The following is a 26,318-nucleotide window of genomic DNA, read 5'->3' as shown; positions in this document are numbered from 1 at the left end:
AAAGTATGTATAAGAAATACCATAGTGAACCAATACCCAGAGACTAGTTCAGCTACAAGACACAGTAATAAAGAAACTGAAGAGATAGTAATTTATGAAAGATGTGGAAAAGACCAAGCTGATACGGTCGCTTTCAGAAACAGACGTTAAATAACTGTATTTGAAATGTGTAATTGAAATGTAACTGTATTTGAAATATGTAAATGAAATGTAACTGTATTTGAAATGTAATTCTAATTGAAATGTGAATGTATGTATCAATGAAAGTGTCTTTTGATTTTAATGCAAATGCTTTTGACATAACTGAATGTTAGGCATGTATAAAGTAATTGTATTATTGTGTGTTTAATGAATTTGACTTTACTAAATGAAAATGAAAAATGTAACATATCAGATGCTAATGTAATAAACAAATCTGTAAAGCATGTAATGGAAAAAAAAGAGTCACAATTGACGCTACTCTGAGGAGTAACGCCAATTTCCCTGGCGGGGGAGGTGTTGTAACCGCAGAAAAGCCAAGTCTAAATGCAGTTGTTCTCAGACGATACACCAGAAATCATACGGGGAGATAGAGTTAACAGGGGACGCCAGGCGTGTCAGAGGGGTCACAAAAGATAACGACGCAGCCAAATAGCCGAGGCGGCGGTCCAAGCGGCCAGGCAGCTGCACGTGATAAGCAAGGAAGCAGACTCAGCTATTAAGATAAACAGGGCGCTCTGGGCAGGTCCCTTAATAAACAATTACTTGCAGTATCAACACTCTTGGCTAGAGGGAGAAGTCTGGGAGCGGAGAGAGAAAGAAAGAGGGCCCTAGGTGGGGACCGCACTACGTCATGAGGAGCCAATGAAGGGCTCAGGACGCAGTGCGTGACCATATAGGGAGAGGCCCCTCTACCCCTCCACCCAGCTTCTGAAGAAAAGTACTGAAGTTAATACTAAAACAATCCCTAATAAGGAAAAGTTGCACTCGACGCTACGTCATGCCAAGCGCTGGCGGGGTCGAAGGGGAAGAGCTAACAAAACTCGGAGGCACGCCGCTCCGGATCTCTCTCTCTCTCGGGTTTAGGCAGCGACGGTAGTCAGCGTGAGTAGCAGCCGACTTGGGCTGAGGGCGGGCTGCAGGCAGACAGTTGGAGATAGTCGCCGATGAGCGTTTAGGCAGCGACCGCGGGACTCTGACGTAGGGTGCTAGTGTGGGCAGCAAAGTGCTGGAAAGTTCTATCAGGCAGCCAGAACGGTGGAAGTCAGTCACCGTCTCTGTAATGGGCTTGGCTATTCTGTAGGTACAATCACTACGCAGTTAGGGTGACCTGTATTCTTTATGAATAAATTAGAACTTTTATAACGTCCATACGAGTTTACTTCTACCAACATCCTAGCCTTGTACCTTCACACCAGGGAATTTAACATCTTAGCCAGATCAAAAGTCTCCCTCTCAATTAGGTCAACCGGCTAATTCCCGTTTACGAACCGTGTCGCTCAATCCCTCGCAAAACCCACGCTTGGGACGCGACAAGATGACCTTAGCAGTTAAGGCCCATAAGATTTCACACACATTTGAACATTTTTTTGCTCCAACCGTCATGAGTTATTTTGCTGCCTAGGTAGTTAAATTCCTGAACTTCACCTACTTAGAGACCACCAATGTAGATATTATGTTTATCGTTGTTCTCATTACTGTTACTTCCCATTACTTTCGTCTTTCTTCGATTTACCCTCAATCCATGTTCTGTACCTTTATGACTGTCATTTCATTCAACAGATTCTGTAATTATTCTTCACATTCACTGAAAACAGCAATGTCACCAGCGAAACTTATCATTGATAACCTTTCACTCTGAATTTTAAACCCTCTCTTGAACCTTCTACTTCCGTCATTGCCTCTTCGAAGTATAGATTGAACATTATGGACGAAAGATAACTTCCCTGTCATACAGCATTTTTAATCCGAGTACTTTGTACTTGATACACTCTTATTTTTCCCTCTTGTGTGTTGTACAGTCTTAGACTGCCAGCCAGCTGCTGCAGAGGCTAAGTTAGAGTCGTGGCCAATATAGCTATATTGTAAGTTGACCCAAACATTAATTATAAGTACAGCCATATGCCAGTGCTGATAACACTGTAGGATGTGAAAGCCTACGGAGAAAATGCTGTCATTTCTCCCGATATGTTACAGTGCTAATTCCGTCCATGGTCTGTAATTAAAACAAATGAGTGAAGTATTCAATGATAAAGCAGTGAGTTCTACCCAGACTAAATAACGAAGACAAAAGGAAAAAGGAAAAACAGTGCCAAGCATCGGGCAATGCGGTTATGAAGTCTGTGGTGCGAGTCCATCTGCAGCCAATATACACTACTGGCCATTAAAATTGCTAGACCACGAAGATGACGTGCTACAGACGCGAAATTTAACCGACAGGAAGACGATGCTGTGATATGCAAATGATTAGCTTTTCAGAGCATTCACACAAGTTTGACGCCGGTGGCGACACCTACAACGTGCTGACATCAGGAAAGTTTCCAACCGATGTCTCATACACAAACAGCAGTTGACCGACGTTGCCTGGTGAAACGTTGTGGAGATGCCTCGTGTAAAGAGGAGAAATGCGTACCATCACGTTTCCGGCTTTGATAAAGGTCGGATTGTAGCCTATCGCCCTTGCGGTTTTTCGTATCGCGAGATTGCTGCTCGCGTTGGTCGAGATCCAATGACTGTTAGCACAATATGGAATCGGTGGGTTCAGGAGGGTAATATGGAACGCCGTGCTGGATGCCAACGGCGTCTTATCACTAGCAGTCGAGATGACAGGCATCTTATCTGCATGGCTGTAACGGATCGTGCAGCTACGTCTCGATCCCTGAGTCAACAGATGGGGACGTTTGCAAGACAACAATCATCTGCACCAACAGTTCGACGACGTTTGCAGCAGCATGGATCAGCTCGGAGACTATGGCTGCGGTTACCCTTGACGCTCCATCACAGAAAGGACCGCCTGCGATGGTGTACTCAACGACGAACCTGGGTGCACGAATGGCAAAACGTCATTTTTTCGGATGAGTCCAGGTTCTGCTAACAGCATCATGATAGTCGCAACCGTGTTTGGCGACATCGCGGTGAACGCACATTCGTAGCGTGTATTCGTCATCGTCGTACAGGCGTACCACCCGGCGTGATGTTATGCGGTGCGATTGGTTACACGTCTCGGTCACCTCTTGTTCGCACTGACGGCACTTCGAACAGTGGACGTTACATTTCAGACGTGTTACGACCCGTGGCTCTACCCTCCATTCGATCCCTGGGAAACCCTACATTTAGCAGGGTAATGTACGACCGCATGTTACCGGTCCTGTACGGGCCTTTTTAGATACAGAAAATGTTCGTCTGCTGCCCTTGGTCAGCGCGTTCACCAGATCTCTCACCAATTGCAAACCTCTGGTCAATGGTGGCCGAGCAACTGTCTCGTCACAGTACACCAGTCAATACTCTCGATGAACTGTGGTATCGTGTTGAAGCTGCATGGGCAGCTGTACCTGTACACGCCATCCAAGCTCTGTTTGACTCAATGCCCAGGCGTATCAAGGCCGTTATTACGGCCAGAGGTGGTTGTTCTGAATACCCGTTTATCATCTGCGTTTCTTCTTGGTGTAGCAATTTTAATGGCCAGTAGTGTATTTAAATTGTAGTTCGGTTGACTGGTAAAGTTATCAGTCTGTTGGAACCTCAAAGATAATTCGTTTCACTTTTTCACTCACTGTAATAGCAAAAACTTCCAGAAACTGTTCTGCCAAACAGTTCGCGGCTGCATCAAGATAAGAACAGTTATCCTCGAGTGCCTCCTCGTGCTACAGCGGCCGCCGGTTACCTGCTAGCGACCATACCCCATCCGCCAAATGAACACGGCACAGAGCTGTGAGTTTATTTATCAACAGACACTTTCTTATATGAAGTACTAGCATCTATCTTGCAGTTACGTATTGGATTTTACATAGCTGAAACTTACCAACGATGTTCAAGAGTTGTAAGACTGACTCGCAAGTTGAAACAGGTCTGACAGCTGCGACATATTATTTACTTAGATTTAATGGAGGGGTGATCGCAGGAGAGGTAGTATAGAACCTTTGTATTACGCCTGGGGCCAGTTCCTTTTGGTAAAACACATGAGCAAAGGATTTTCTTGTTTCAGGAAATATTGTTCTGCCATGAATGATGTTCCACATTCAAGAAGTCTCGATAGAAGACATATGCGATGAACTTTATGTGGTCAACTGTGGTCATTTAAGCGTCGTGCGGCATTTGGATTGAATAAGGCAAAATTCAGAAGTCTGGTTTAGGACTACTCCATACACTAATTAAAAGAAACAATCACCCAAGCAGTGATTGCTATTGCAGGTTTGCTTGACTGTCACAAGTACATACACTGAACATTCCTAAGCAATACAGAACTCAATTATGATGCATTTATGTTAAATTGTTAAGAAGGAATTAACGGCTGAGCCGTAACAAGAGACATATACTCGAGCAAAAGTTAGCGTAAACATATTTTGCATTTAGTGGCTGAAAATGGGTGTTGCACTCAAGGAAGGCCTCTCCAGAGGTGTTCCATTGCAGGTAGTATTTGTTGCCAACAACTGAAAAATCTTTTAACCGCAGTTTAAGATAAACGACACAAAAAACTGCACTGTGTGCTACATGATAACACACTTTCCTGATTTCAAGAACTAAACTATCGAGGAGGTGGTTTGGGAAGTCACTCATTACTCACTCAAATATTTATTTTTCCCACTTCCTTACTCCTTAACGAACACCCCTAAAGAAAATTCGTTTTCAGACGAAAATGCACTCCAAATCCAGTCTCATGATATCTTTAACCCAGATCCAGTAGGTCTGTAAAGGCATGGAATCAGTTAACTACCTGAGCATTGTCAGAACATTTTAGATAATGCGAGAGAACGCATTGTTGATGTTTGAATAATGTTTAGTTTATTGTTAGATAAATTATAAGAAGACGCTATTATAATGTACATTCTACTGATACAAATGAAATATAACTTACCAGAATAACCTTATGATGGAAGGCTATTTTAATAAAACGTGAAGTATCTATAGCACGAAATAGATTTTATCCACTTCGGTCTTCGAAATGGTCTGTGTCTACTTGTTATTCTGTGTGATGCTGAAGTGGTACAGAAATGTCGAATGGCATAAATAGAATTGTGTATTCACAGTAATCGAAAGTTATGTCAGCAGAAGCTGACAGAGGCATTATAAATTCTGCTTTCTGCCCTCACACTATGAGGTACTGCGAGGAGCGAGACAGTATTTAATGGAGCAGTTTTCTTAAGATTTCCTTATTGACTTTCGATGTGGCTGTTTATAGCTCTGTAACAGAACACAAAAAATATAGCATTCAGCGAGACTGAAGCTGCGAGCCAAGACAGACTTTATTTGGTAGGTCAGCTCATTACCCCAGAGATAGTGAAGAGCTGCAGCCTTTGCTTCTCACTTATTGCTTTAGTGATAATTAAATCGGATTGTGAAAGAAGAGATTTGTTGCAATTTCCATATGGAATGACTTTTCTGGACTCTGAACCATAAACGGACAATCCTGTATCTCGCCTAAGTGAAAATCACAAAGATTACTCAACGGTAGTGACACATAAGAACAAGTGAATTTAGGAGTATAATTCTATGCCATCGCAGAAGCAGCTTGTTGCTCACAGAATGCTTAAGTTTCTGTGTCTTTTTGTCAAGATTCAGTTATTCTAACAGGTGCAAGAGTACTAGTCGATGATGCCTTGAGCAAACTCGGAAGTCATTACAGCTTACGTCTCAAACACGTGGCAACAGAGTGTTGTAACAGCAAAAGTATATTATATGTCACTGAGTTTCACTGTCATTTCTGTAACTAGCCTTAGGAACTAGAGAATAACAGTAGTAGTATTGTAAACATTATGAGTAGGCAGTATTTATTTTTATCATTATAGAGGGTGGTCCATTGATAGTGACTGGGCCAAATATCTCACGAAATAAGCATCAAACGAAAAAACTACAAAAATCGAAACTCGTCTAGCTTGAAGGGGGAAACTGCGTTTTTTAAGTAGGAACCCTCATTTTTATTTCATATTCGTGTAGTACGTAAAGAAATATGAATGTTTCAGTTTGACCACTTTTTTCGCTTTGTGATAGATGGCGCTGTAATAGTCACAAACGTATAACTACGTGGTATCACGTAACATTCCGCCAGTGCGGACGGTATTTGCTCCATGATACATTACCCGTGTTAAAATGGACCATTTACCATTTGCGGAAAGGATTGATATCGTGTTGATGTATGGCTCTTGTGATCAAAATGCTCAACGGGCGGGTGCTATGTTTGCTGCTCGGTATATTGGACGACATAATGCAAGTGTCAGGACCGTTCTCAGGATAGTTATGTTATTTAAGGAAACAGGAAGTGTTCAGCCACATGTGATACGTCAACCACGACCTGCGACAAACGATGATGCCCAAGTACATGTTTTAGCTGCTGTCGCGGCTAAACCGCACATTAGTAACAGACAAATAGCGCGAGAATCGGGAATCTCAAAAACGTCTGTGCTGAGAATGCTACATCAACATCGATTGCACCCGTATCATGTTTCTATGCACCAGGAATTCCATGGCGTCGACTTTGAACGTCGTGTACAGTCCTGCCACTGGGCACAAGAGAAATTACGGGACGATGACAGATTTTTTGCACGCTTTCTATCTAGCGACGAAGCGTCATTCACCAACAGCGGTAACGCAAACCGGCATAATATGCACTATTGGGCAACAAAAAAACCACGATGGCTGCGACAAGTGGAACATCAGCGCCTTGGCGGGTTAATGTATTGTGCGGCATTATGGGAGGAAGGATAATTGGTGCCCATTTTATCGATGGCATTCTAAATGGTGCAATGTATGCTGATGCCCTACGTAATGCTCTACCGACGTTACTATAAGATGTTTCACTGCATGACAGACTGGCGATGTACTTTCAATATGATGGATGTCCGGCACAGAGCTCGCGTGCGGTTGAAGCGGTATTGAATAGCATATTTCGTGACACGTGGATTGGTCGTCGAAGCACCATACCATGGCCCGCACGTTCACCGGATCTGACGTCCCCGGATTTCTTTCTGTGGGGAAAGTTGAGTGATATTTGCTATAGGAAATCACGCTGTAACAGCATGCGTTCTCAGAAATGATAAGTTCACAAAGGTACATGTATCACATTGGAAAAACCGAAATAAAATGTTAAAATATACCTACGTTCTGTATTTTAATTTAAAAAACCTACCTGTTACCAACTCTTCGTCTAAAATTGTGAGCCATATGTTTGTGACTATTACAGCGCTGTCCGTCACAAAACGAAAAAAGTGATCCAACTAAAACATTCATATTTCTTTACGTACTACCCGAATATGTAATAAAAATGGGGGTTCATATCTAAAAAAGAAAAAAACGCAGTTGATATCCATTTGACCTATGGCAGCGCCATCTTGTTTCCCCATTGAAGCTGTACAAGTTTCGTTCTTTTTAGTTTTTTCGTTTGACGCTTATTTCGTGAGATATTTGGCCTGTTACGATCAATGGACCACCATGTATATTTTCGAAATACTTTCTTAAGGATACCGTCATTGGCTCTATACAAAACAGAGGAACGCAATGGTAAGATAACAACGTATCATTGACTGCAAAATGCGAGCACCCATAGAGAGACCTCGTAAGCTACGAACAGAAAAAAGTAGTCTACTGTGCATGGAGAATGTCCAAAAAAGTGGTCTGCAAAACGAGTGGAGAAAGTTAAACCTCCTACCATGAAAGAAGAAGCAGTTGTCAACAGAACGTGGAACAAGGAACGCAGGAATGTCTAGAATACGTCACCCTTAAGCAAAGCAGTCATCCAATCTACAAATAATGATTGAACGAAAAAAATCATCTACTTGCAACGATTACAATATCACCACTTCTGATTGTCAATAAAAGCGAAAAGCGTTGATGTTGAGTAGCTGTCTAACTTGCACTGGCTTAAAACAGAGAGAGTCCACAATAAAAGCAGGTTCACAGAATTGAGTGTGGTGCTGAGATTCTATGCAGCTGCCATGCAGCGTTATTAGTTTAGTCCTTGACGTTTTCATAAGAACGAGGCTTCCAGGCTGCCATCATATCCAGAGAACGCGATGGCAGACATGGGCAGACAGTTGCGGAATTAGCAGATGCTATCCATTTGGTGCTGATTCATAGCGCCAAACTAGTACACAGTTTTAATCTGACATGAAAGTTTCACAACACAGACTCGTTGTATGCCAATTAATCACAGCAAAAGGCTATAGGCTTGCCTCTTTCTGCCAATAACTTAATTTCTTCTCGCATCTGTCACGTCATTGTGGAGGTGGGAAACAAGTGTTACAGTCTACCACATCATCATTCACGCTCACTCCCTTCCTCCATCCTCCACAGCCCATTTGATGTCTCATAACGTACGACTATGAATGCACATTTATATCTACAGCATGATTCCGTGATTATGGTACAAATTTTCAATGATGATATCGAAAAGTAATTGAATTTGAAGTAAGGATCCCTTAAGAGTCCTAAGTTATAAGTGAAAATCGTTTTGATACCTTTGACAGTGTCCCTGTTCTATTAGAAGCCCTTTGCTTTCAATATTTTGAGAGGTGGTAATATGGATTAAAACATGTCAAAAATGTCCGGTAAATATTGGATCTAAACTCTGTGCTATTGTAAGGTGTCAGGCAAATCCAATACTTTCTATGAAAATCCTGACATGATACAAATCTGGCAGTATGTCACATAGCTACGAATAAATCCTGACAATAATATAACAAAAGTAATACGATCAACGAATGAGCAAATGGAATACCACAGACTAACACAAGAACGCCTAAATGCACACCGTCCCACCGTGAAACAGATGCAGTTCCGAGGGGAGAAACGAGAAGCCGAGAACAGAATTGTGTAGGCTAAAAGGCCCCACGATGAGGGACGGACACCCACATCGCCAAGAGCAGCCCCCAGCCCATGTTATAAGATAGAGCCCTCCAGAAGAACAGTATAGAACTTACAATAACACTAAAAGGGCCACACCAGCTGCAAGTTTTAGCGTGAGACTATACGCGTCTCTGTTACATTGCAAACATTAAAAACATTGCCCCACCACGAAAAGTATAACGTTTCTCATTGTATAGACAGAATTTTTGTAGGCGGAGCTTAAGGTTAACATTGAGACCCTGACTGGTCAGTTGAAAACACAGCCAGATACCTTTTTCTTAAACCCACTTCAAGTAAATTGAAGTAAGGAGAAGTTAGAGAGAGTTGCTTCGGAGACGGCGAGGTGCGTGGAGCTGCGCCGCCCGCTGCCGCCCCCTGACGCTGACTAACCCCTGACAAGGTAATGAACGCACGCATTGCCGCATAAAAGCGCATAAGGCTTCACTCAGAACTGCAAAAGTCTCATCTGTTACATCCACTTTTTACGTAATACTCGTGTCGATCGTCAATTAAACTTCGTGATATTCACATTTGCTACTGGAACTTAAAATCTGAAACGCGATTATTTTTCTGTTATATAATTACTGAGAAGTCACATCAGCCACTGTAAATTTGCGGGTCACTGTAGACAAATTAAGTAGTTTTTTCTTTTATGAAATTTAAGTTAAAACTACAATATAGATGTGATATGGCATATGTCATCCTTCGATCCATTGTAGAACTTAGAAACCCATTCAGGGAATATTCGTTTACATTTTTATTGAACGCAGTTGGTTTTTAAAAAAATGGTTCAAGTGGCTCTGAGCACTATGGGACTCAACTTCTGTGGTCATCAGTCCCCTAGAACTTGAACTACTTAAACCTAACTAACCTAAGGACATCACGCACACCCATGCCTGAGGCAGGATTCGAAACTGCGACCGGAGCAGCAGCGCGGCTCCGGACTGGAGCGCCTAGAACTGCTCGGCCACCACGGCCGGCAGCAGTTGGTTTTTACCATCCTGTATTAAAATATTTCCTTTTATCAATAGTGCAATTTATAATCAATGTTTTGTGAGTAGAATAAAAATTGCAATGGCAAACTTAACTGCTTTTTCGACGTTATATTACCAGCTAACTAAAAATACGAAAGCCTTGAACCCCTTCCACTAAATTTTTGTTTTACAGGGACTGCAGTGGAGCTGACGCTGAAATCATTAAGTTCTGGACTGTTCTGAACTCTACATATCATGTGTGGTCTGGCGTCTCCTTACCAGCAACAGGTCCCAGGTTCAAACTAGTCAATTCCCTAAAAAACACGCCCAAAGCGTCGTTGCGCGAAAGTGGTAGGGAGACACGATATATAACAAACAGACACCACGCAGAATGTTAGACTATGTGCAGTTATTCATCTTTGCTACTGTGAAACACATCTCTTCCACTGAATAAGTGCTCAGTAGATCTTAGGATGTGTTTTATAGCGCATCCTTACCTGAAAATCCTTTTCCTTGTTTTGGTTCACATTATCACTACTCAAAATATGGAAAGCAATGAGCTTGAGGTAGGAGTCGTCCACTTTCAGAGATGTCAGAACGATTTTCGCTTACAGCATTCGACCTGGCCGTTTCCGGATCAGCGCCCTTAGATCAAATTGGTACATTTACTCTTCTCCATCATCCCTGAAAGTTTCTACTGTCATTACGGAATCACCGTGTAGGTATAAATCTCCGTTCATCGTCATAAATTATGAAACATTCACACGGGATATAGCAGGGGGAGGGGGGGTGAAGGGGGGGGGGGCGGGTGGAGACTGACTACGCTTGAACGATGGTATTGTAGACTGTAACATTTGTTTCTCGACTCCAGAATGGGGTGACAGTCAGCTGCGAAAGAAATTAAGTTGTTGGCAGAAAGATGCAAGCGTAGAACATTTTGCTGCGCTTAATTGGCTTTAACAGGTCTGTGTTGTGTGTGGGATGTGAAGATGTTGATTCTATTCAGCCACTGGCAGGAATTCTTTCACAGGCAGAGAATGAGGCCGGGCTATAATCCGACTTAGTGCTAGTTTGCCATTATGCTTCATCACCGAATGGATAGTATTCGCAAATTCTACAACCGTCTGTCCATCTATGCCGCCACACTAAAAATCGGTAATTATCATCAGATTATTAAGGTAGGCAAGAGACATCGTTCATATGAAAACGTCAGAGGCTAAATTAATAGCACTCTGAGCAGGCGCTGCACAGAATTTCAGCACGATGTTCAGCTTGCTCAACCTATTGTTATTTCAGATTCACTCCGTCTAAAGTGTACTGCATGTCAAAAAGTATTTCAAAGCCGATGCTTTTAGCTTTTAATGACAATGACTGATAGGCGGATTTTTGTACTCAAAAAGTATGACAGTTTTCCTTAAGAATGACTTATTATAGGCATTACCGTCAGCGTTTTACTTCTTACACGTTCTGATAACAACCGCTTCTCCCTTCGTGTTGGCAGGAACTGGAATCGAACGGGGACTGCATACATTCGCTGGTTTCATTTTCAATGGATTTTTGAGAACACATTTCTGTCTTTGCGTATGGTTACCTCACCACTAGCCTTTCTTGATTTGGAACCTTATGTGTTTTCAAGCTTAAAACGTCTTCATGTGGATTTTCATGTTTTGCAATCACTACCGTGTTGTTGTGTCTTTACTAGTACCAATGACATCGATCTCAAGGAAAAGTTTTCTCAGTTTATAATTATAATGAAGATGTGTTGCCTACCCAGCAAGCTTACAGTATAACCAATGGAGATGCTCTAAAACTGTGAATCGCATCTGGTGGATGACTTGTTTAGGTTTCAGTACGCTTAAGACAAAAAAAACATATGAGATCATCAGTACCCTAGACTTAGAACTAAGTAAACCTCATTAACCTCAGGACATCACACTCATCCATGCCTGAGGCAGGATTCGAACCTGCGACAGTGGCAGCCGCTTGGTTCCGGACACGCTTAAAACAAATAATTGTTGCAGTTATTGATTTATGAACTTTATTTTGCAGTCAGTGCATCTGAGCTTTCTTCGTAACTACCCTCTAGTCCTTAAAACTATGCATTTAAATGCAAATAAGTCTCATTGACATATCCTTTAGGTATTCTGGTCCTCAGCAGCTGTGTCTTCGAGACACCAGCTGTAGTCACTTTCCAGCCTGTTCAAAGAACGTATCAGCTGGCCTGGAGGTACATCTTAGCAACAACGCAGGATGTGTTTGGCAACTCTGTAGCCGACGAGTTACTTCCTGGAGGGCACTGAAGTATCCTCCTAAATTCACTAGATATATTTGTATCATTTACATTGTGTAATCAGATTGATTTTTACCTAGGTTTGAAGCTTATGGTTCCGAGTCTAGGCAGGTCGTTCCATGAGAAAAATGCGCCTATCTCGTCTTTTGCGTAGTAATTTCCACTACTGGCCTACTGACCCTTAAAATTGCTACATCAAAGAGACCTGCAGATGATAAACGGGTATTCATTGGACAAATATATTACTCTAGATCAAACATTTGATTAAATTGTCACGCCATTTGCATAGATCCTGAGAAATCAGTACCCAGAACAACCACCTCCGGCCCTAATAACGGCCTTGGTAAGACTGGGCATTGAGTCAAACAGAACTTGGATGGCGTGTACAGGTACAGCTGCCCATGCAGCTTCAACACGATACCACAGTTCATCAAGAGTAGTGACTGGCGTATTGTGACGAGCCAGTAGTCGGCTACCATTCACCAGACGTTTTCAATTGGTGAGAGATCTGGAGAATGTGTGGCCAGGGTAGCAGCCGCACATTTACTGTATCCAGAAAGGCCCGTACAAGACCTGCAACATGCGGTCGTGCATTATCCTGCTGAAATGTAGGGTTTCGCAGGGATCGAATGAAGGGTAAAGCCACGGGTCGTAACACATCTCACGTTTTGCCATTCGTGAACCCAGGTACGCCGTTGAGCACACCATCGCAGGCGCTCCTGTCTGTGACGCAACGTCAAGGATAACCACGGACATGGTCTCAGAGCTGATAGTCCATGCTTCTGTAAACGTCGTCGAAGTGTTTGTGCAGATGGTTGTTGTTTTGCTAACGTCCCCATCTGTTGACTCAGGGATCGAGATGTGGCTGCATGATCCGTTACAGCCTTGCGGATAAGGTGCCTGTCATCTCGACTGCTAGTGATACGAGACCGTTGGTATCCAGCACGGCGTTCCATATTACCCATCTGAACCCACCGATTCCATATTGTGCTAACAGTCACTGGATCTCGACCAACGCGAGCAGCAATGTCGCTATACGATAGACCGCAATCGCGACAGGCTACAATCCGACCTTTATCAAAGTCTGTAACGTGATGGTACGCATGTCTCCTCCTTACACAAGGGATCACAACGCTGGTCAACTGCCGTTTGTGTATGAGAAATCGGTTGGAAACTTTCCTGATGTCAGCACGTTGTGGGTGTCGCCACCGGCGCCAACCTTGTGTGAATGCTCTGAAAAGCTAATCATTTGCATATCACAGCAACTTCTTCCTGTCGGTTAAATTTCGCGTCTGTAGCACGTCATCTTCGTGGTGTAGCAATTTTAATGGTCAGTAGTGTAGATATCTTACATTTTATAAAAATAGACCTTCATTATAAGATTACTGTGGTACACTGTATTTCATTCGCATTACTGTACTGCATATTTTAATAAAACAAACTGTATCTGAACAGGCCTTGAAGGCCCACGGGTGCAGACCTGTTGCCGTGTCATCCTGAGCCCGTAGGTGTCACCAGATGCTGATGCAGAGGGTAAGTCGTCAGCACAGTGCTTTCTGGCCATCGTCAGCTTTCGTGGCCAGTGCTGCTACTCCTCAGTCATGCAGCCTCCTCAGTTGGCCTCACAAGGGCTGAGTGCTTCCCACTTGCCAACAATGTTCTGCAGACCCGGACAGGTTATTGGCCGCGTATTTAATAGCGTTTTCCATTGGTTTGTTGAATGTAACTGTTGTAACTGCGATCACGACGGTCGCGGGGTAGCAGAGCCGGAAGGCGTGGCGGGACCCGCGGAGAGGCCCGCGAACAACAACACAGCGGGAGAGGACAGACACGACCAACGTAGGACAGAACGAATACAACAAGACCGAACAACAAAGTAAGAAGGAAACTAACTCGTACACAAACGAGGAAGTAAGCAGTTCAGCGCAAAGCGAGGTGTAACCCGACGTAAGCGAGATTAGACTGACTGGCTGAGCTTTTTTTCTCCTTTATTGATTTTCAATTCTCCCCCGAAGGAGGCAGGCTGGCAGCAGCTTAGTACGCTGCTCTACAGCCTACAGACTTTTATTTTAAAAACAGAAGAAGAAAAGAAACAAGAAAAACAGGCGATAAAATGGTGACGTAAAGTGTGAAATGGCGTAAAAATGCGGAAAGTTAAAACAGAGAGCAAAAGGGGTTGGCAATGTTAATAAAAGACACAGGAATCAGACAAGTAACATAGTACACACACAATTTAAAAAAAGCACGGCGATAGTCTGGTTTCTGGTCGCCAGAGATAAAAAGCGCACCCAGCGATAGTATGATGGCCGTTCGCAACACTTCCCAAAAAAGACAACACGGAACACTCGCTGTAAAACACTTCATGAAAAGGGTGGCACGAAGATGAGACTCCCAAGACAAAGGCAGATGGGGGAGGAGGACCTGGAGGAGGGGGAAGAACAAGGACGGAGGAAGGAAAAAAACGAAAAGGGGGGAACCAAGGAGGGAGTGGCCTAATAAAGGGGGAGAGGGGCAGGGCAGATGCGAGAGGGAATGAGAGGAGGCAGAGGAGGGAAATGCAAAAGGACTCAGGGGAGAGAAGGGGGCAGAGAGAGGGGGGTGGGGAAAAAAGAGGATGGAAGGGGGGGAGAGGGAGACCAGGAAAAGGACAGAGGAAAGCAGGGGGGGCTGAGGATCAGAGTGGATAGGAGGCATAAATGGAGGGAGAGAGGGCATCGTCTGGGAGGGGGAGTTTATGGAAGCCACCTTGGGAAAGGAGATGAAGGGTGCAGAGGGTAGGGGGGACACAACAGTGAAGACGTGGCAGGGGGCGGGGATGGGTGAGGAGAGGAGCAACCAGGGGATTTTCAATTCCCCCCCAAAGGGGGGCGGCCTGGCAGCAGCTTAGTACGCTGCTTTACATCCTACAAAATTTTTGGTAAGAAAAGGAAGAAGAAAGAAACAAGGGAAAACAGGCGATAAAATGATGACTTAAAGTGTGAAAAGGCATAAAAATGCGGAAAATTAAAACAGATAGAAAAAGGGGTTGGCAATGTCGATAAAATACACTGGAATCGGAAAAGTAACATAGTAGACACACAATTAAAAAATATGGCGACAGTCTGGTTTCTGTTCGCAAGAGATAAAAAAAAAATCAGACCCAGCGACAGTATGATGGCTGTTCGCTACACGTGCCTAAAGACACACCATGGAACACTCACTGGAAAACACACTGTAAAACACTGCACGAAAATGGTGGCACAAATATGACACTCCCGAGCCAAAGGCAGATGGGGGAGCGGGACCTGGAGAAGGAAAAAAAGAAAAGGAGGATGGAGAGGAGAGGAGAAACGAAAAGGTGGGAACCAAGGAGGGAGAGGACTAATAAAGGGGGAGAGGGGCAGGGCAGATGCGAGAGGGAATAAGAAGAGGCAGAGGAGGGAAATGCAAAAGGACTCGGGTGAGAGAAGGGGGCAGCGAGAGGGGAGGTGAGGAAAAAAGAGGAAGGAAGGGGGAGGTGGGGGGTGGGGCGTTTAAGTGGCCGGCGTTTAAGTACGCTATCGGGGGCGCCGCCGTTGGCCGCTGGGACCACGTGTTCCACTGTGGCGCCCCCACACAAGCGGGCCAGGAGCCCAGCGCCGCCACAGCTTACGGCGCGATGGTGCAGAGACCTCTACGGGTCTTCGACGTCCATGACGTCTGGCGCAGATTCAAATTCCGCGGCGCGCGGTACCAGAGTAACAGTACAGACAAACCAGTTATCGACAACTTGTTCTCTTACATTATATAAAAGAATCTACGTTTGCTCAGACAGTTTACCTGTTCCATGTCCGTTGAACCTATTGGATCTGAGTTAGAGATGTCGTCAAATCAGGTTAGAAGTCCAATTTCGTTCGGAAACACACTTTCTTGGCTGCTTTTCGTTAAGGAGCAGGAAAAATTAACATTTGATGGCGTAAGTTCACAATAATAAGCTGGTGTCGGATGCTTTGCAAACAAATTTCTGGGTGGTTTCGCTTGTGAAATCAGCACACCGCGTTTTCGTGTAGCGCTAACAAGTGATGAGTTTCGTCGGTCTTTTATTACTCTGCGACAGGAAGGTGTCTCAATTATTGGCACGAAATACTAGCTGCAATGGACACACTTTTGGGGAGTGTTTCGTAGCGCACAACACCCTATTCGATCAATCAGATGCAAATTGTTGTGTTCTTACTGACAATTGCTCGAATATAAATCTTTTGTTGGAGCTCAGCTGTTAATTTCCTCTTAAGAAGTTAATGTAAGGCCGTCATAACATGTCACCAATAACAGTACTGCAGAAGAAGTATTCAATGTGTGCGGCTGGTCCCGGCAGAGGATCGAGTCCTCCCTCGGGCATGGGTGTGTCTTTAGGATGATTTAGTTTAAGTAGTGTGTAGGCTCAGGGAGTGATGGCCTTAGCAGTTAAGTCCCATAAGATTTCACACACAGACACACACACACACACACACACACACACACACACACACACACACACACACAATGCTCAATGAGCGAAGTGATGACATTCCAGCAAACATGCGGAAAGAGTCACCCCTATGTTTTTTTTTTTTTTTTTTTTAAATTAGAGCATGTAGTACTCCTACTTCAAACTTCTGAATCTTGCCTATTGAATGCGAATGTCGCACAGCGCTTAAATGGCCACTGTTCATCATATACAGTTCATCACATATGTCTGCTGTCGAGATTAACTGAACGTGGAAAATCATTCATCCCAGAGCGATCTTCCTTGAAACGCGTTTTACCCAAAGCAACTCACCCCGTACACAGTACAAAGGTTCCGAGCTGCCTCTGCTACCTTTGCCCTTGCTTATTGCTACGACATGTAACAGTGCTGCTTAGTCGCTGATAGAGTACTGGTTATTTTTCTCGCTTTACAGCCCCTGTTAACACATATCGGTAAAACTCACGTAACTCTATACTAATTGTTGACGAATCTCTTGAATGGGCACATAGAATTCCGCTTTTAAAAATCATTTTCTTCTTAACAGGAAGTGAACCAGCGCTTTATGTCGACACAGGCCTCCGCATGAAAGACGTGGTGAGCAGTATTTGCTTACGTCGACTCCAGCTACACATTGCAAGAACGAAACTGCAGGTAGCTACTGAAACCGCACACAAAATGTGCCTGACGATTCTCATGACGGACCGGATATAAGAGAACAACTTCAGACATATTAAACATCAGACTACTGCTTATAGTGGAGACGTACATGACGTCCAAAAACATGTGAAATCAGTGCTTCGGCCCAAAAGAAACATTCACCGTCCGTTTTCAGCAGTAGTATACAGAAGACGCAAACAGTATACGTGGCCCATGGTTATTGCATTGAACAAAAATTATGGTACACAAACGAAAACTGAAAGTGTTACCCCATGAAGTACCAGTCCGATGTTTGTGGAGATGTCCACCACGTAACGGATGTTAAATGCTTAAACTGAAATGTCCATCATGGGCATTAGTATAAGGTTTGACTCAACAGGCACGAATATATTCTTGTATTTGTTGTGATGTGGAAACAAACAGTAAATTTCTTGCCATGTGTCAGTTCACAAAGAGTGCTGCCTGGAGGCTTTATATCCTAGACATTCTCTACAGGTCGCAAATCATGGTAGCGGAGAGCCCAGTTAAGAGACCGTAAATTCGTCAATGCATTCGTGGCTGGTGTTATCCTGCTGTTATATACCCCTTTGTACCCTGGACGTGGGAGGTAGGACAAACGGATTTACTACTCTTGCCTCATACAGGCGAACATTCGACCTCCCTTCAGCATCCCTGTGACAAAGGCCTTCACTAGCGCTGTGCACGTAAACAGATGACGGTAGTATCGCGTACACAACGTATAAAAGGGCTGTGCGTTTGCGGGGCTGTCATTTACACTCGACGCAGCTCGCCACGGAGCATCAGCGAATATATGTCGCTATACTATTAACTCTTTTAAAAAGAACGTCACCCGTATTTGATGGAAGACGACCCTTGGAATTTGACCTGCTAATTGTGGCTGCAGAACTAAAGGGTGGAGTAGGATTACTGCGCCGCAGCCATCGGCGTTGAAGTCATTCTAATACGGCCATAAGACACAGTTTTAAATAATTTCATTAATATTTTTCTACAATAGTGAATTGTTTAGTAATAACTCTTTCAGAAGAATAAGTAGTGTACTAAGAACTTCTAGGGGTAAGAAATTATTGTACGTCAACTTTAGTTTTGTATAAGTCCTCGCTCTCATTTTGTCTCAGTTCATCTTGTCTCACGTTGTCCATATTATGTTAGCTCGTATGAGCGTTTATTGTGAAAATATATAGTGTGCACTTTTTAAGAGGAAAAGTTTTATTATTAAAAGTAACTGATAATTAATATTTTAAAGTGAATTCAGGGAAGTGAAGTAGCGAGATTCAGTGGGCAAGAACTAATTCAAAGGTTAAACTGTGAGATCTGTAATTATTTTTCATCGCTACATTATGGAGCGCAGCGCAGACGTCATTTTTTCATGAAATCGAACGAAAGTTAACATAGGCATATTATCTTAAACTGTCACCATTAATGAACACTGACTTTATAAGACCGACAACGAGACAGAAAATTAGCAGAAACGGACAGAAAGATTTTCGATGATTTGGGACAAAACCATACCAAATTCGCCGAAATTAAAAATAAATATGAGAGCTCGTCTGAACTGGTCGCTCAGTTGAAGTTAGATTTTTGAAAAGTTTCAGGGAACGCAGATCAACATCGGAAATACCGTAGAAGACCAGAAATTTGAGAGTAGACAATGAAAAGCACATAGATGAATATTTGGTTAAACAATTTAAGCAGTGGGAAGAGGATTTGTCAAAATGGTTGGTAGTCAAAAATACCGAAATTAATACTAAGGTCATTCCGAAATAGTTGCTGTAATTCAAACAGCAAATAAAGATTCAAATATTAGGAAGCAGGAAATGGCCGAAGAAATGAAGGCTGAGCAAATAAAAGACAAGGTCGTAATTGATCTACCGAAATGGCTGGGTGGTATTAGTTGTGATTTTACCGCACACGAAAACAGTGTTCCTCTTGTAACCAACAAAGAACAGAGCGACTTTCCAAATCGATACAAATTATCTGAAAATGATTCACCTAATTAAAGGTATGGCAATGAATATACAATGTTCAGACGATACTCTGAATATGACAATCCAAGTAGTAGCTGTCTGTCTTTAGTATTACTGAGACTTGTCCAAACTATAACCAGAAACCGGCAATTCCGGATCTGCTATTCAGAAAAAGATGTTCGGCACCCAGTGGTGATCATCAATAGGTTTTAGGAATGTTTTTCCACGAGAGGGAAAGAGTCTACGAAATACTCAGTTCCACTACGAATCCTGTTTTAGCACGAAAAAGTAAACTGTGACGTCCTCTCGCAAAGAAAATTAACAATTATCACAACTTGAGATGAGAAAGAAACTAATGTTGACGACGACTAGCCACTACCAACCTGTCAAGAAACATCGAAATCACGAGGGGTGCCATATAGTTTGTAAGATTTGTTTGGTGAACACCTTAATACGTACACTGCATGATCAGTTATTGAGAGCTATCCGCTGTCTGCAGGGTTCTTTGTACTATGTTTTTACGTTTGAGTTAATCCCGATTTCATTTATATTTCCAACTTAGCTAACCGCCATTGCTAAAAACTGGACGTAGAAAATCGTCGACGTACTGGTATGCTGTAAGAGTGCCGTGGATGAGGAGCAAAGGGGTACTGCTAGGAAATTAAATGGCGCTCCAGACTATAACTCCTGGCTATCGGACCATATGGCGGGTGACAAGTTGGTATCCCACCACTGTCCAGGGCGTCTTCAGACACCTCGTCGCCTGTCATCCGGGCTCAGGCTCAGTTTGAAGCAGGACTCACCACCCAGGCCGAACACACGTCTGGAGACGCCTCGGACCAGCGGTGGGATACCAACCTAAATGTCGCCGACCATACGACCCGACAACCAGGAGTGATCGTCTGGGGTGCCATTTAATTTCATAGCAGGACCTCTTTCGCTGTCATCTGCGGTACCCTTATGACACAGTGCTACCTGTACGATATACTACGCTCCGTTTTGTTGTCCTTCATGGCAAGCGATGCTGACCTACGTTTCAGCAAGGTAACATCCGCCCGCACATGGCAAGAGTTTCAACTGATTGTCTTCGTCCTTGTCAAACACAATCTTGGGCAGAAAGTTTGGCGGATCCCTTCTCAACACACAACGTTTGGAGCATGGGCAGAGTCTTCCAAGTGTCGCAGGATTTGACGATCTAAAGTGCCGACTGGACAGAACCTTCAACAGGACACCCAACAACCATGTCGATCAGTACCAAGCCGAATAACTACATGCTTTAGTGCAAGAGCTGGGCCAACACGTTACTGACTTGCTCAATTTGTGAACCACATTCTCTTCAATCAATCATTCACTTTTCCGGAATTGTAATCAATTGTTTGGCTGTACAAGTACATAACATCTACCCACTTCTATTTCATTTGTAAAATATACTGTAGTTCCTTTGTAGTGCGTTGTTCTTGTGTGCACTAGCCTAAGAGTGAAATGTTACACAATATTGGCCATTAAAATTGCTACAACAAGAAGAAATGTAGATCCAGAATAGCAGCTTCAACACGATACCACAGTTCATCAACAGTAGTGACTGGCGTATTATGACGAGCCAGTTGCTCGGCCACCATTGACCAGAAGTTTTCTATTGGTGAGAGATCTGGAGAATGTGCTGGCCAGGGCAGCAGTCGAACATTTTCTTTATCCAGAAAGACCCACACAAGGCCTGCAACATGCGGTCGTGGATTATCCTACTGAAATGTAGGGTTTTTCAGGGATCGAATGAAGGGTAGAGGCACGGGTCGTAAGACATCTGAAATGTAACGTCCACTGTTCAAAGTGCCGTAAATGCGAACAAGAGGTGACCGAAACGTGTAACCAATGGCACCACATGCCATCACGCCGGGTGATACGCCAGTATGGCGATGACGAATGGTTGTTATGTTGCAGACGTCCCCATGTGTTGACTCAGGGATCGAGACGTGGCTGCACGATCCGTTACAGCCATGCAGATAAGGTGCCTGTCGTCTCGACTGCTAGTGATACGAGGCCGTCGGGATCCAGCACGGCGTTTCGTATTACCCTCCTGAACCCACCGATTCCATATTGTGCTAACAGTTATTGGACCACCGTGCGACTGCTACGGTCGCAGGTTCGAATCCTGCCTCAGGCATGGATGTGTGTGATGTCCTTAGGTTAGTTAGGTTTACTTAGTTCTAAGTTCTAGGGACTGATGACCACAGCAGTTGAGTCCCATAGTGCTCAGAGCCATTTGATTTGAGTTATTGGACCTCGACCAACGCGAGCAGCAATGTCGCGATACGATAAACCGCAATCGCGATAGGCTACAATTCGGCCTTTATCAAAGTCAGAAACGTGATGCTACGCATTTCTCCTTCTTACACGAGGCATCACAACAACGTTTCACCAGGCAGCGCCGGTCAACTGCTGTTTGTATATGAGAAATCGGTTGGAAACTTTCCTCATGACAACACGCTGTATGTGTCGCCACCGGCGCCAACGTTGTGTGAATGCTCTGAAAAGCTAATCATTTGCATATCACAGCATCTTCTTCCTATCGGTTAAATTTCGCGTCTGTAGCACGTCGTCTTCGTGGTGTAGCAATTTCAATGGCCAGTAGTTTACAACTTATACTTCAGGCACGCTAATACTGGAGTAACAGTTTGATAGCATTTAGTCAAGACGATCATAGCGCAACAGATTCTGTTTAACGTCAGTATGTTTTCTTTGTATCTCTAGTTATCCTTGTTTTATATGCGCCTTATTCAACTGTAGCGTTTTCCACGACCTGGTTGCTCTCTGTACACGAGTGCAAGAAGAAGGAAAGGCAATAGTCTCGCGTCGTGTGGGAAGTGGCGTCTCGATACGCACTCGAATAACCGCGGAGCAGAGAAGCGTTTCGCAGAAGAACTGCGCAGTTTCCGGTCGATTGCCTCGATTCCGGTGTCTGCTTACCTCTCCGCCTCTTACAGGTGGCGCCGCCACAGGCGGTGAGTGGGATGGAGCGACGCGCAACTGTTTCCCTACCCCTGCCCCTCCCCACCCTCTTCATCTTCGCGCTCCGCAACCAACCAGACCTAATTACTCATGCCTGCGCCGCTGCTAATCTCAGCAAAGGCACTGCGCTCCTAGCGGCGAACGCCAGCAGGTGTGATACATTAACACTGGCGTGAGACACACTACGTCGCGTCTTATCTCTATAATTTGCTGACGCTTGCCCCCTGCCATTAACTGAGAGTTTACTCTCTGCGCTCAGACGGTAACATAACTCCCTCGTTCCATTCGGCCTCTCATCAAGTTCCTCGATTTCGCTGGGATCTTAACCCTCTTCGCTTCTTCATGTGTGTGAGCGTAACGCGATTGCTTTTGATTCGTTTGTTGGGCGTAACCAATTAGGGCACTCCCGCGAACGACGTAGCTCTGGCAAACCGAAATCGACGTTAAGTAGATGGTCGCAAATACTGCAGAGTGCAAACGTCGTGACTTCTCGGAACCCACTTCACAACCAATCAAAGGAAGAAGAATTTGGTAAAACTCTCTCGGGCCTGCAGCAGCATCAAGTGCTACAAGGTCTCCGAGATTTTGACTGAGTGCTCCCTGGTCGTCGTGAAGCGGTGACTGTCGTTTGGCTGCTGCTCCCTCCATTATACAGCCGTGATAACGCCTGTGACGTCACTGGTGTCCAGTTCACCGCCATAATTATCAGGAAACGTTTGGCTTGCAAGACCGTCACACCTGCTTAAATCTTTTTTCTCTTTTTGAGGGGTTTTCAGAAATTTTTATCCCGATCGCTTCTTTTATGATGATATACCGGAAAACAATTGTTCGTTTTATAATAAATGTTTCGTCAAACGCAGTTCGGTGCTCCTTTACCCGAGGATGCTGTGTTACTGCTGAATTCCCGAGATATGGTAGCAGAAAACCAATTTGGAAATTTGTGGTAAGTTCTATGGGACCAAACTGCTGAGGTCATCGGTCCCTAGGCTTGCACACTACTTAATCTAACTTAAACTAACTTACGCTAAGGACAACACACACAGACCCATGAGCAGAAAACACCCATCAAGTTCTATACTACGCTGTTCAGTAGTGTGTCCAATATACAAATTTCTGCATCAGTACGGCGTTCTGTATATTCCTGGCATTCTGAGAACTACACTGGTGTCCAAAATTAAAACAACAAACCGCCTCTTCCCCGTGTTTTGTCTAATTCACGGTATAATAATATAAAATGTCAACAGATATTCGTACAATCGTGTTGTTCATGGACGATGGCAATCTGGTCAATGGACAACCACGTCAACGATGACGTTGGGGCACCTATCAAACGGAGTAGAGTTTGCCGTGTAGAACCACATCCACTGTCGCTGTGTATACAGTCACAAGCAGTGAAGTGTGGCACAAAGAGGACGCCTACCACACTCTATGCAGCGATGGGCCATGAGGATGGAAGAAGCAGGACGGTCACAAACTGATGTGGCCCGAAACTTAATGTGAACCGTTCTGTTGTTTCTCGGATGTGACGACAATTTATAGAGACAGAAACTGTATCGCAAAGGCAAGGGAATGGCCGACCACTTGTGATATCAAAAGGAGAGAACCGTCACTTGACCGTAAGGGCAAGACGGTACCGCTCTCATGCTGGACGGCACGTCGCAACATCTGATGGACTTGTATCGAGCCAAACGGTGTACATAAGACTTCGGCATTGTAGTCCTTATTATCGCAGACCTTCTGTACCTGTGTCTATGATGCGTCTTCGTAAAAGGAAACGTCTAGAGTGGAGTCGTCAACGAACCACCTGGGTGGTTGAATAGTGGGTCAATGTTCTTTTCGCAGAGGAGTTCCGATTTGGTCTGGAGAGTGATTCTCGACGCATTCGCATACCAAATACACGTGGAACATGATTTCGTAATCCAAAAATTGTGGAAAGAGATCGATATCGAGGACGATCCTTAATGGTGTGGGCAGGAATTACCTTGACCACTCGAACACTTCTTCATGAAATTCTACAGGTGAATCGGCAAGGTTTAACTGCTCTCAGGTATCGCGAGTAGATCTTCGGACCTCATGTGCGGTTGTTGCGAGGTGGTGTGGGCCCAGACTTCGTACTGATGGACGATAATAGGCCTAATCGACGTCATAGAGCACATGCGGCTGGTGTTTTCTTCGAAACGGAAGACATTGCACACATGGCGTGGCCTGCTAGCCCGCCCGATTTGAATCTCATAGAACATATCTGGGATACGCTAAGGAGACCGGTTGCATCACGTCAGAATCTACCAATTACTTTCAAAGACTTGCGAGCAACTCTGCAGGAAGAATGGACGCTATTGCCTCAACATGAGACTGATGACATCACTCACAGTATTCCCCATCGTTGTCAGGCCTGTGTTGCTGCCGGACACCCCATTCTCAACACATTAATCAGTTTTCTGAATGTGTGTGCAAATAAGTTAAGTTGGAAAAAATGAAGAACATTTTTTTGTCTCCCGTTATTCAAGTTACAGTTGATTATGCTCTGTGTTCTTTACAGTTTTTCTACTTTGCTATCACATGTTCACACTGTTTTGGGGCAAAATAAAGCCAACCTAGAAAAATTTCCGTTTGTTGCTTTAATTTTGAACACCAGTGTACACTATCTTTCACATGTGTCATGGGATGTCGAATATTGAGTGGAGACGTAAAAAGTGAATCGATTTTGTGCCTGTACACGAAAGAGCTAATCTTTCCTGTTACTGAACCACAGAGAGGTAAAAACGCAACCTTAATCGTCCCATGCAAGGTGTGGGTCGGGGGGGGGGGGGGGGAGGTGACGGTGGGCGTTCTGCTAAGGAGTCTTTGCTGAATTAGTTCGTTGGTTATTATAACTTTCGGTAGAGGTTTCACTTCTTTCGGTTCGAATTCAGCGTCTGTAACGTCTTCCTCTCGATGCACCACGGCCCTCAACAGAACGTTTCCGTGCTGGCCGGTGGTATGTGGTAGCATCCAGTCACCTCTCCATGTGGGTGAGGTTTCGTTAAACACTGTGCCTGAGACACCGATTTGCTTTTCGGCTGATAAGCATGTCAAGGAATGGCAAGCTTCCGTCCGTCTCTGCCTCTGTCGTGTACTTGATGTAGTTTTGGGTTTTACTGGTGTGGTCAAAGAACTCTAGCAGGTTTTCACATCCATTAGGGCAGACAGCGAATGTGTCGTCGACGTAACTCCAGAAATTGGGTGATCACTGTGAAGGACATGGAGATGCAGTGTACTTGTGTGAGAGTGCGTTATCAGCACCTGAAATTGTTTGAAGGAGGCCTTATTTTGGGTCTCCATTTCACTAGCTGGTCGAATAGCGAAATATGCAGGTTGTGGGGCATTCAGATGTGACAGTGGCCCTTTGCAGGAGTGCATGAACCGTGAGAGCAGGCATACTGGTCAAGGTTTCAGTCGAACATCGTAAAAGAGGATCTCCATATTGTGCACCACGCACGTTACAACGCTTTCACATCTGCGTCTGCCATCCGAAAACGAGAAATGGGTCTCTTGAGATAGCTGTCATCCCACACAACTGGTCGGAAACTGGAGCAGCTGGACTGGGGAATTTTCGACCCATGGGAAGGCTGCCATTAACACTACTGTGCAGTCGTAGTGTCGTCACTGGGACCCGTGGATTGCTGATGAGTGGTCTCACATTGTATTCAGGGGAGAATATCAGTTCAGCACACCCCAGATGACTATCGTCAGAAAGTGGTCCCATTCTTCCAGTGTTTTGGAGAGGCACAGCGGTGTTACTCCTGGCGTCGCGGTGTGGGGAGGTCAGGTATGACTTCATGTCATGGTTGTAGTGAATGCAGGAACACTGACTGGACAACAGCACATCATGTACAACTGGTGTCCTTGTGCGTAAGCTCGCTAGT

Source organism: Schistocerca gregaria, chromosome 5, assembly GCF_023897955.1.
Source record: "Schistocerca gregaria isolate iqSchGreg1 chromosome 5, iqSchGreg1.2, whole genome shotgun sequence".
Classification (NCBI taxonomy): Eukaryota; Metazoa; Arthropoda; class Insecta; order Orthoptera; family Acrididae; genus Schistocerca; species Schistocerca gregaria.
Note: the sequence above shows the minus strand (reverse complement) of the source record.